Here is an 11,611-nt window from a genome sequence, read left to right as displayed (position 1 = left end):
AAATGCGTGTCTTATTTCTTATGAATGCAACTTTCACTTATAACGAGCAGAAATCCTATTTTTCTTCCAGCCTTTGAAGAGGTGTGTCGTTGTCCATGTTTGATTGACAGCAGACAGAGTCGCAGGCTGAGCCTCAGCAGGGAACCAAATTTTCTGAAAACTAAAACTGAAGGACAAACAGTGTTTGGTTTATTTAGTTTGCATCAGAAGTGTGAGTACCACTCCAGCATCTAAACTGAGCAAAATGACAATAGCAGGAACATATGTGCAGGAAACCAAGCACATAAAATATGAATTTCCACCATTTTGGTTCTGATGTTCTGAGATCACATGTGACTTAACAAGCAGGTTTGTGTGCTACAGCAGACAAAACCATGCAATTCAATTTGGTTGGACTTAAAATGACTTACATGACAGATGAACACACTCAGCAACTAAATAAGACAGTGTTTATACTGTCAGGACTCATCCAGTTGAGACAGAATGGAGAGCATGTGTTATTCCCTTTGAACCCCTTTATGTGATGCAAGTTTCTCCTGCACTTTTTCCCCATGTTGCTGCTTTATTATTTATAATGTGATGGGTAGTGCTTCTATCTTTGGTGTTGAGGACTGCTCATCTATGACAGCAAGCACTTCTGTGTCTTAAGGACATTCAAATTAAACACCTAACAATGTGACCTCCACCATGGCGGTTAACAGCTGCAGGCTGCAGAGGCCCACTTCTTTTGTTCTCTGACTTTCTCCTGGATGAAAAGCCCCCTCTTGTTCCAGGGGGATCAGGTGAAGGTGAAGTTATCCTTCCTGCTGTTTGCATTCATCAGAAATAGGCTGTGTAGAAATGAAAAGAGTAATTGACAGGTTTTAGAGTGGAGTGTCTGTATCTCTCGGGGACACTGAAGAGCCCTCCTGTCCTGCTCCACCTGCAAGGTGCTCAAATTGTGCCCTCAGTATGTCCTCAGCTGTCAGGTCTTATAGCTGCTGAAGCATTTAGAAATGCACCAGCACTTTTTCTACAAGGACACGGAAGAAATCAGTGGTCTTAATAGAGTTTCATTCTGGAGTAACCCTGAAGCTAAAACACACATTACTTAGAAATATAATTAAGTTTTCTGGAAATTGTGTTTCTATATAGTTGCATGAAGACATATAAAAATTAAAAAAGAACAAAAAAACAAAAACATTTTACTTACATTTAGCAGCGATGAAGGAAAAGACACATCTGGGGTCTATAGATGACCGTGCCGTCCTTTAAATCTATGTATACTTACATATGATTGAAGAAATAACGCAATACATTTGGCAACATGGTGGTTAAAGGTGAACAACTGTTGAAATAACTTAAAGGGACAGTTCACCCCAAAATCAAAAATTCACGTTCCTCCTCTTACCTGTAGTGCTTTAATCCAGCTAAATTGTTCTGGTGTGAGTTGCAGAGTTTTGAAGATGTCTGCCTTCTCTCGAATATAATGGAACTAGATGGCACTCAACAGTAATGTCTCTTTCGCAAGAATCATGACGAGGTTACTCAAGATCATCCACCAACCTTGTTGTGAGCAGTTTCGTGAAGGGACTATTTTCTTTCTACTGAACTACATCTGCCAACCATACATTACATTCCACAATCACAGTTTTCCAAACACTAAATCAGAATTCTGTATGGAGGAACACAACCTTACATTACACTTATTCTCTAGACTTCCCCTTGTGTGTGTGTGCGTGTGTGTGCAGCTCTTGTATGAACCACTGAGCGGCAGTGTTGCCCCACAGTCAGATGTGCACTGCTACTGTAGATACAGATAAGACCGCTGGCACTTTGAAACGCTGATCTGCATCTTCATTAGCATTCGCTCTCTGTCGACTGAGGGAATGTGTGCTGATTCAACAGGAAGCTGCTGTGATAATTGATATTGTTATCATGTAGATATCTGGATGATCTCTGATGATCTCAGGCGTACTTAAAGCTTTGCAGGGGCTGGAGATGAGAGCTGGGATAGTGCACAGGTGTGTGTGTGCAGGATAGATACTATGTGATCTGCAGTTAATGCTGTGCGGGGTTGATGAGAGGATATATCTGCATACGGTATGTGTTTTCGTGTGTGTGTGCGTGTGTGTTTGGTGTCTACTTGAGTGGATTGCCTGTTTGGCTGCTTCATTACTGCCTCTTTAAGGCTATAAAGTATTTTTGCTGACCCAAAACAGATGTAATTTTCTCTCACTTGCTCCCACTCTAAAATTCCTACACACACACACACACACACACACACACACACAAACCAATGTCCCCTGAGATGCCTTCATAGCAGATGAAGGTTTTTATAATTAGTCGAATACCCACACAGAGCAGCGAATCGACTGCATTTTCACACAAAACCTCATTTGATTTTTAATCATTTCTGACAAAACTTTGATTCATCCGTTTCTTTACTCTCAGCATCAAAGAAAAGGTCCTGTTTAATCTCAAATACAGACTTGAATAATCCATGAAATCAGGACATTCTGACAGAGTTAATGCATCTATTGTTCATCCTCAATAAATACATTAAGCCTGTGATTGTTTACATGGAGAGTGGAGATTTGGAGATTTAAAAGATACCTAAATGTATTTTACTGGCCATAGTATTAAAAGACCCCCTACTCAATGTCCTTCTCCCTCTCTCTTTGTGTTGTTGCTTTTGTGCCCGCTCCTCTCTGTGAGTCTGGCTAAATGGCCTTCTATTCAGGAGTGAGAAATGTCATCACTTTGGGTGTGTGTGTGGGTGTGTGCAGGAGAAGAGTGTGTACTTTCTGAGAAACGACATCATCAAGGGTCACGTCACCCAAATCACAAGAAAGATATCCTCCCACTTACACACAGTGGTGTCTCACCATGCAAATAGTTTTGTTTTTTACTTGACTGGATTGGGTCAAATGTCATTTTTTGATGCTTTGCGCGAGGCAAACAAAATTCTCTTCATCTCCTTTGTATTGGGGTTTTTCAGAGAAGTCTGGGCAGCTCATACCTCTAAATCTCAACAAATAAAACTGTATTTAGCTAGACACTACTGTTTGATATAGTCATCTATTTATGTGATTTAAGTTAACTGAAGACTAAAACCAACAATAAATTAATCCTACTATTAAGTAGTGTCTGTGTTGTCAGAGCCTGATACATCTTACTATATTTCTATGTGCCTCTGAGCTCCATTGTTCGCCAAAAAACCCTGACTGAGCCACACAGTTGCACTGGGTGATGTGTGCCTTCATTATGAACATACGCACTGAGGTTTATTTTGAGTCAAACCCACATACAGTTTCCTTCTGCTGAAAACATGAACACAACAAATCTCAGCCCAGTCACAAAAATAAAATATAAGCATTTTACGTCATTGAAAACCACACATATGATACATGTCAGTTCAGTTTACATGTCGAATTTCATGTCAAGAGGTAGACAGGATGGTGGTGGAGTGACTTCTCAGCCAGAGACCACTGCTTGAAGTGATATTTCAACATCTGTAAGCATGAAACCACTGAATATTTTTAATGTGATGTTGGGACATTTTCCACCGTGTTTGTGGCGACAGAACCAGGGAAGCCAAAACATGATGTTTTCCTAACCCTAACTAAGTGTTTTTAGTGCCTAAACCTAACCGGATCTGAACAGTGTAGTCACAATATAAAAATGAAAATTGATCATTAAAAAACTTCAACTTCCAACTTTAAATCCGTGGTTTGCAGAAATGTACATTACCAAGATTTATTCTGGCAATTGGGTTGCCAAATCAGCAGCACATGATTAAATCCTCATACAACATCATTTGGTACCAATCTACCGAGCATCAGTGATATTGGTGAGGTGCTGGTGCACAACCCTAAGATATATGAATATCCTAGAAAACAATCTGATACCACTGTGTTGGTGTTGTTCCCAGAACATCATGATTACTGTTGTTAGAGGTACACATTTTTGTAATGTGTAATGTCTTAGCTTAGCGAATACAAACCTAACAAGTATTTTAGTTCCCTGAACCTAAAAAGTATTTTAGTTCCTTAAATTAACAAGTATTTTAGTTACCTAAACTAAATAGTGTTTTAGTTCCTTAAACTAACAAGTATTTTAATTCCCTAAACCTAATGAGTATTTTATTGTTTTATTGTTTTACCTAACCCTGAATCCAACTATGTGTTCCAAAAAAGTGTCAACAAAAATAGGTATCAGCCAACTCCAAATTTCCAAATGCAGGCCTGCCTTGCTGCCCGAAGCCTAGGTCCAAGTATGAGTTTCAACAAAACACCCGTACAAAGGGGTGCCAGCCTACTGCAAACGGCCCGAAACACGCTCCTAAACACTCCCTGGAGGAACAATGTTGGCCCTGACACTTTGTCAAAATTCACCTCTGATCCATCCTATTCACTTTGCAGGCCTGCCTTAATGCCCTAAGCCAAAGTCCAAGTATGAGTTTGGAAAAAACAACCGTACAAAGGGGTGCCAGCCTACTCCAAACGGCCCGAAACACGCTCCTAAACACTCCCTGGAGGAACAATGTTGGCCCTGACACTTTGTCAAATTTCACCTCTGATCCATCCCATTCACTTTGCAGGCCTGCCTTAATGCCCTAAGCCAAAGTCCAAGTATGAGTTTGGAAAAAACAACCGTACAAAGGGGTGCCAGCCTACTCCAAACGGCCCGAAACACGCTCCTAAACACTCCCTGGAGGAACAATGTTGGCCCTGACACTTTGTCAAATTTCACCTCTGATCCATCCCATTCACTTTGCAGGCCTGCCTTAATGCCCTAAGCCAAAGTCCAAGTATGAGTTTGGAAAAAACACCCGTACAAAGGGGTGCCAGCCTACTCCAAACGGCCCGAAACACGCTCCTAAACACTCCCTGGAGGAACAATGTTGGCCCTGACACTTTGTCAAATTTCACCTCTGATCCATCCCATTCACTTTGCAGGCCTGCCTTAATGCCCTAAGCCAAAGTCCAAGTATGAGTTTGGAAAAAACAACCGTACAAAGGGGTGCCAGCCTACTCCAAACGGCCCGAAACACGCTCCTAAACACTCCCTGGAGGAACAATGTTGGCCCTGACACTTTGTCAAATTTCACCTCTGATCCATCCCATTCACTTTGCAGGCCTGCCTTAATGCCCTAAGCCAAAGTCCAAGTATGAGTTTGGAAAAAACAACCGTACAAAGGGGTGCCAGCCTACTCCAAACGGCCCGAAACACGCTCCTAAACACTCCCTGGAGGAACAATGTTGGCCCTGACACTTTGTCAAATTTCACCTCTGATCCATCCCATTCACTTTGCAGGCCTGCCTTAATGCCCTAAGCCAAAGTCCAAGTATGAGTTTGGAAAAAACACCCGTACAAAGGGGTGCCAGCCTACTCCAAACGGCCCGAAACACGCTCCTAAACACTCCCTGGAGGAACAATGTTGGCCCTGACACTTTGTCAAATTTCACCTCTGATCCATCCCATTCACTTTGCAGGCCTGCCTTAATGCCCTAAGCCAAAGTCCAAGTATGAGTTTGGAAAAAACAACCGTACAAAGGGGTGCCAGCCTACTCCAAACGGCCCGAAACACGCTCCTAAACACTCCCTGGAGGAACAATGTTGGCCCTGACACTTTGTCAAATTTCACCTCTGATCCATCCCATTCACTTTGCAGGCCTGCCTTAATGCCCTAAGCCAAAGTCCAAGTATGAGTTTGGAAAAAACAACCGTACAAAGGGGTGCCAGCCTACTCCAAACGGCCCGAAACACGCTCCTAAACACTCCCTGGAGGAACAATGTTGGCCCTGACACTTTGTCAAATTTCACCTCTGATCCATCCCATTCACTTTGCAGGCCTGCCTTAATGCCCTAAGCCAAAGTCCAAGTATGAGTTTGGAAAAAACAACCGTACAAAGGGGTGCCAGCCTACTCCAAACGGCCCGAAACACGCTCCTAAACACTCCCTGGAGGAACAATGTTGGCCCTGACACTTTGTCAAATTTCACCTCTGATCCATCCCATTCACTTTGCAGGCCTGCCTTAATGCCCTAAGCCAAAGTCCAAGTATGAGTTTGGAAAAAACAACCGTACAAAGGGGTGCCAGCCTACTCCAAACGGCCCGAAACACGCTCCTAAACACTCCCTGGAGGAACAATGTTGGCCCTGACACTTTGTCAAATTTCACCTCTGATCCATCCCATTCACTTTGCAGGCCTGCCTTAATGCCCTAAGCCAAAGTCCAAGTATGAGTTTGGAAAAAACAACCGTACAAAGGGGTGCCAGCCTACTCCAAACGGCCCGAAACACGCTCCTAAACACTCCCTGGAGGAACAATGTTGGCCCTGACACTTTGTCAAATTTCACCTCTGATCCATCCCATTCACTTTGCAGGCCTGCCTTAATGCCCTAAGCCAAAGTCCAAGTATGAGTTTGGAAAAAACAACCGTACAAAGGGGTGCCAGCCTACTCCAAACGGCCCGAAACACGCTCCTAAACACTCCCTGGAGGAACAATGTTGGCCCTGACACTTTGTCAAATTTCACCTCTGATCCATCCCATTCACTTTGCAGGCCTGCCTTAATGCCCTAAGCCAAAGTCCAAGTATGAGTTTGGAAAAAACACCCGTACAAAGGGGTGCCAGCCTACTCCAAACGGCCCGAAACACGCTCCTAAACACTCCCTGGAGGAACAATGTTGGCCCTGACACTTTGTCAAATTTCACCTCTGATCCATCCCATTCACTTTGCAGGCCTGCCTTAATGCCCTAAGCCAAAGTCCAAGTATGAGTTTGGAAAAAACACCCGTACAAAGGGGTGCCAGCCTACTCCAAACGGCCCGAAACACGCTCCTAAACACTCCCTGGAGGAACAATGTTGGCCCTGACACTTTGTCAAATTTCACCTCTGATCCATCCCATTCACTTTGCAGGCCTGCCTTAATGCCCTAAGCCAAAGTCCAAGTATGAGTTTGGAAAAAACAACCGTACAAAGGGGTGCCAGCCTACTCCAAACGGCCCGAAACACGCTCCTAAACACTCCCTGGAGGAACAATGTTGGCCCTGACACTTTGTCAAATTTCACCTCTGATCCATCCCATTCACTTTGCAGGCCTGCCTTAATGCCCTAAGCCAAAGTCCAAGTATGAGTTTGGAAAAAACAACCGTACAAAGGGGTGCCAGCCTACTCCAAACGGCCCGAAACACGCTCCTAAACACTCCCTGGAGGAACAATGTTGGCCCTGACACTTTGTCAAATTTCACCTCTGATCCATCCCATTCACTTTGCAGGCCTGCCTTAATGCCCTAAGCCAAAGTCCAAGTATGAGTTTGGAAAAAACACCCGTACAAAGGGGTGCCAGCCTACTCCAAACGGCCCGAAACACGCTCCTAAACACTCCCTGGAGGAACAATGTTGGCCCTGACACTTTGTCAAATTTCACCTCTGATCCATCCCATTCACTTTGCAGGCCTGCCTTAATGCCCTAAGCCAAAGTCCAAGTATGAGTTTGGAAAAAACAACCGTACAAAGGGGTGCCAGCCTACTCCAAACGGCCCGAAACACGCTCCTAAACACTCCCTGGAGGAACAATGTTGGCCCTGACACTTTGTCAAATTTCACCTCTGATCCATCCCATTCACTTTGCAGGCCTGCCTTAATGCCCTAAGCCAAAGTCCAAGTATGAGTTTGGAAAAAACAACCGTACAAAGGGGTGCCAGCCTACTCCAAACGGCCCGAAACACGCTCCTAAACACTCCCTGGAGGAACAATGTTGGCCCTGACACTTTGTCAAATTTCACCTCTGATCCATCCCATTCACTTTGCAGGCCTGCCTTAATGCCCTAAGCCAAAGTCCAAGTATGAGTTTGGAAAAAACAACCGTACAAAGGGGTGCCAGCCTACTCCAAACGGCCCGAAACACGCTCCTAAACACTCCCTGGAGGAACAATGTTGGCCCTGACACTTTGTCAAATTTCACCTCTGATCCATCCCATTCACTTTGCAGGCCTGCCTTAATGCCCTAAGCCAAAGTCCAAGTATGAGTTTGGAAAAAACACCCGTACAAAGGGGTGCCAGCCTACTCCAAACGGCCCGAAACACGCTCCTAAACACTCCCTGGAGGAACAATGTTGGCCCTGACACTTTGTCAAATTTCACCTCTGATCCATCCCATTCACTTTGCAGGCCTGCCTTAATGCCCTAAGCCAAAGTCCAAGTATGAGTTTGGAAAAAACAACCGTACAAAGGGGTGCCAGCCTACTCCAAACGGCCCGAAACACGCTCCTAAACACTCCCTGGAGGAACAATGTTGGCCCTGACACTTTGTCAAATTTCACCTCTGATCCATCCCATTCACTTTGCAGGCCTGCCTTAATGCCCTAAGCCAAAGTCCAAGTATGAGTTTGGAAAAAACACCCGTACAAAGGGGTGCCAGCCTACTCCAAACGGCCCGAAACACGCTCCTAAACACTCCCTGGAGGAACAATGTTGGCCCTGACACTTTGTCAAATTTCACCTCTGATCCATCCCATTCACTTTGCAGGCCTGCCTTAATGCCCTAAGCCAAAGTCCAAGTATGAGTTTGGAAAAAACAACCGTACAAAGGGGTGCCAGCCTACTCCAAACGGCCCGAAACACGCTCCTAAACACTCCCTGGAGGAACAATGTTGGCCCTGACACTTTGTCAAATTTCACCTCTGATCCATCCCATTCACTTTGCAGGCCTGCCTTAATGCCCTAAGCCAAAGTCCAAGTATGAGTTTGGAAAAAACACCCGTACAAAGGGGTGCCAGCCTACTCCAAACGGCCCGAAACACGCTCCTAAACACTCCCTGGAGGAACAATGTTGGCCCTGACACTTTGTCAAATTTCACCTCTGATCCATCCCATTCACTTTGCAGGCCTGCCTTAATGCCCTAAGCCAAAGTCCAAGTATGAGTTTGGAAAAAACAACCGTACAAAGGGGTGCCAGCCTACTCCAAACGGCCCGAAACACGCTCCTAAACACTCCCTGGAGGAACAATGTTGGCCCTGACACTTTGTCAAATTTCACCTCTGATCCATCCCATTCACTTTGCAGGCCTGCCTTAATGCCCCTAAGCCAAAGTCCAAGTATGAGTTTGGAAAAAACACCCGTACAAAGGGGTGCCAGCCTACTCCAAACGGCCCGAAACACGCTCCTAAACACTCCCTGGAGGAACAATGTTGGCCCTGACACTTTGTCAAATTTCACCTCTGATCCATCCCATTCACTTTGCAGGCCTGCCTTAATGCCCTAAGCCAAAGTCCAAGTATGAGTTTGGAAAAAACAACCGTACAAAGGGGTGCCAGCCTACTCCAAACGGCCCGAAACACGCTCCTAAACACTCCCTGGAGGAACAATGTTGGCCCTGACACTTTGTCAAATTTCACCTCTGATCCATCCCATTCACTTTGCAGGCCTGCCTTAATGCCCTAAGCCAAAGTCCAAGTATGAGTTTGGAAAAAACAACCGTACAAAGGGGTGCCAGCCTACTCCAAACGGCCCGAAACACGCTCCTAAACACTCCCTGGAGGAACAATGTTGGCCCTGACACTTTGTCAAATTTCACCTCTGATCCATCCCATTCACTTTGCAGGCCTGCCTTAATGCCCTAAGCCAAAGTCCAAGTATGAGTTTGGAAAAAACACCCGTACAAAGGGGTGCCAGCCTACTCCAAACGGCCCGAAACACGCTCCTAAACACTCCCTGGAGGAACAATGTTGGCCCTGACACTTTGTCAAATTTCACCTCTGATCCATCCCATTCACTTTGCAGGCCTGCCTTAATGCCCTAAGCCAAAGTCCAAGTATGAGTTTGGAAAAAACAACCGTACAAAGGGGTGCCAGCCTACTCCAAACGGCCCGAAACACGCTCCTAAACACTCCCTGGAGGAACAATGTTGGCCCTGACACTTTGTCAAATTTCACCTCTGATCCATCCCATTCACTTTGCAGGCCTGCCTTAATGCCCTAAGCCAAAGTCCAAGTATGAGTTTGGAAAAAACAACCGTACAAAGGGGTGCCAGCCTACTCCAAACGGCCCGAAACACGCTCCTAAACACTCCCTGGAGGAACAATGTTGGCCCTGACACTTTGTCAAATTTCACCTCTGATCCATCCCATTCACTTTGCAGGCCTGCCTTAATGCCCTAAGCCAAAGTCCAAGTATGAGTTTGGAAAAAACAACCGTACAAAGGGGTGCCAGCCTACTCCAAACGGCCCGAAACACGCTCCTAAACACTCCCTGGAGGAACAATGTTGGCCCTGACACTTTGTCAAATTTCACCTCTGATCCATCCCATTCACTTTGCAGGCCTGCCTTAATGCCCTAAGCCAAAGTCCAAGTATGAGTTTGGAAAAAACACCCGTACAAAGGGGTGCCAGCCTACTCCAAACGGCCCGAAACACGCTCCTAAACACTCCCTGGAGGAACAATGTTGGCCCTGACACTTTGTCAAATTTCACCTCTGATCCATCCCATTCACTTTGCAGGCCTGCCTTAATGCCCTAAGCCAAAGTCCAAGTATGAGTTTGGAAAAAACACCCGTACAAAGGGGTGCCAGCCTACTCCAAACGGCCCGAAACACGCTCCTAAACACTCCCTGGAGGAACAATGTTGGCCCTGACACTTTGTCAAATTTCACCTCTGATCCATCCCATTCACTTTGCAGGCCTGCCTTAATGCCCTAAGCCAAAGTCCAAGTATGAGTTTGGAAAAAACAACCGTACAAAGGGGTGCCAGCCTACTCCAAACGGCCCGAAACACGCTCCTAAACACTCCCTGGAGGAACAATGTTGGCCCTGACACTTTGTCAAATTTCACCTCTGATCCATCCCATTCACTTTGCAGGCCTGCCTTAATGCCCTAAGCCAAAGTCCAAGTATGAGTTTGGAAAAAACACCCGTACAAAGGGGTGCCAGCCTACTCCAAACGGCCCGAAACACGCTCCTAAACACTCCCTGGAGGAACAATGTTGGCCCTGACACTTTGTCAAATTTCACCTCTGATCCATCCCATTCACTTTGCAGGCCTGCCTTAATGCCCTAAGCCAAAGTCCAAGTATGAGTTTGGAAAAAACAACCGTACAAAGGGGTGCCAGCCTACTCCAAACGGCCCGAAACACGCTCCTAAACACTCCCTGGAGGAACAATGTTGGCCCTGACACTTTGTCAAATTTCACCTCTGATCCATCCCATTCACTTTGCAGGCCTGCCTTAATGCCCTAAGCCAAAGTCCAAGTATGAGTTTGGAAAAAACACCCGTACAAAGGGGTGCCAGCCTACTCCAAACGGCCCGAAACACGCTCCTAAACACTCCCTGGAGGAACAATGTTGGCCCTGACACTTTGTCAAATTTCACCTCTGATCCATCCCATTCACTTTGCAGGCCTGCCTTAATGCCCTAAGCCAAAGTCCAAGTATGAGTTTGGAAAAAACAACCGTACAAAGGGGTGCCAGCCTACTCCAAACGGCCCGAAACACGCTCCTAAACACTCCCTGGAGGAACAATGTTGGCCCTGACACTTTGTCAAATTTCACCTCTGATCCATCCCATTCACTTTGCAGGCCTGCCTTAATGCCCTAAGCCAAAGTCCAAGTATGAGTTTGGAAAA

This window comes from Pagrus major, chromosome 3 (assembly GCF_040436345.1).
Source record: "Pagrus major chromosome 3, Pma_NU_1.0".
Taxonomy (NCBI): Eukaryota; Metazoa; Chordata; class Actinopteri; order Spariformes; family Sparidae; genus Pagrus; species Pagrus major.
Note: the sequence above shows the minus strand (reverse complement) of the source record.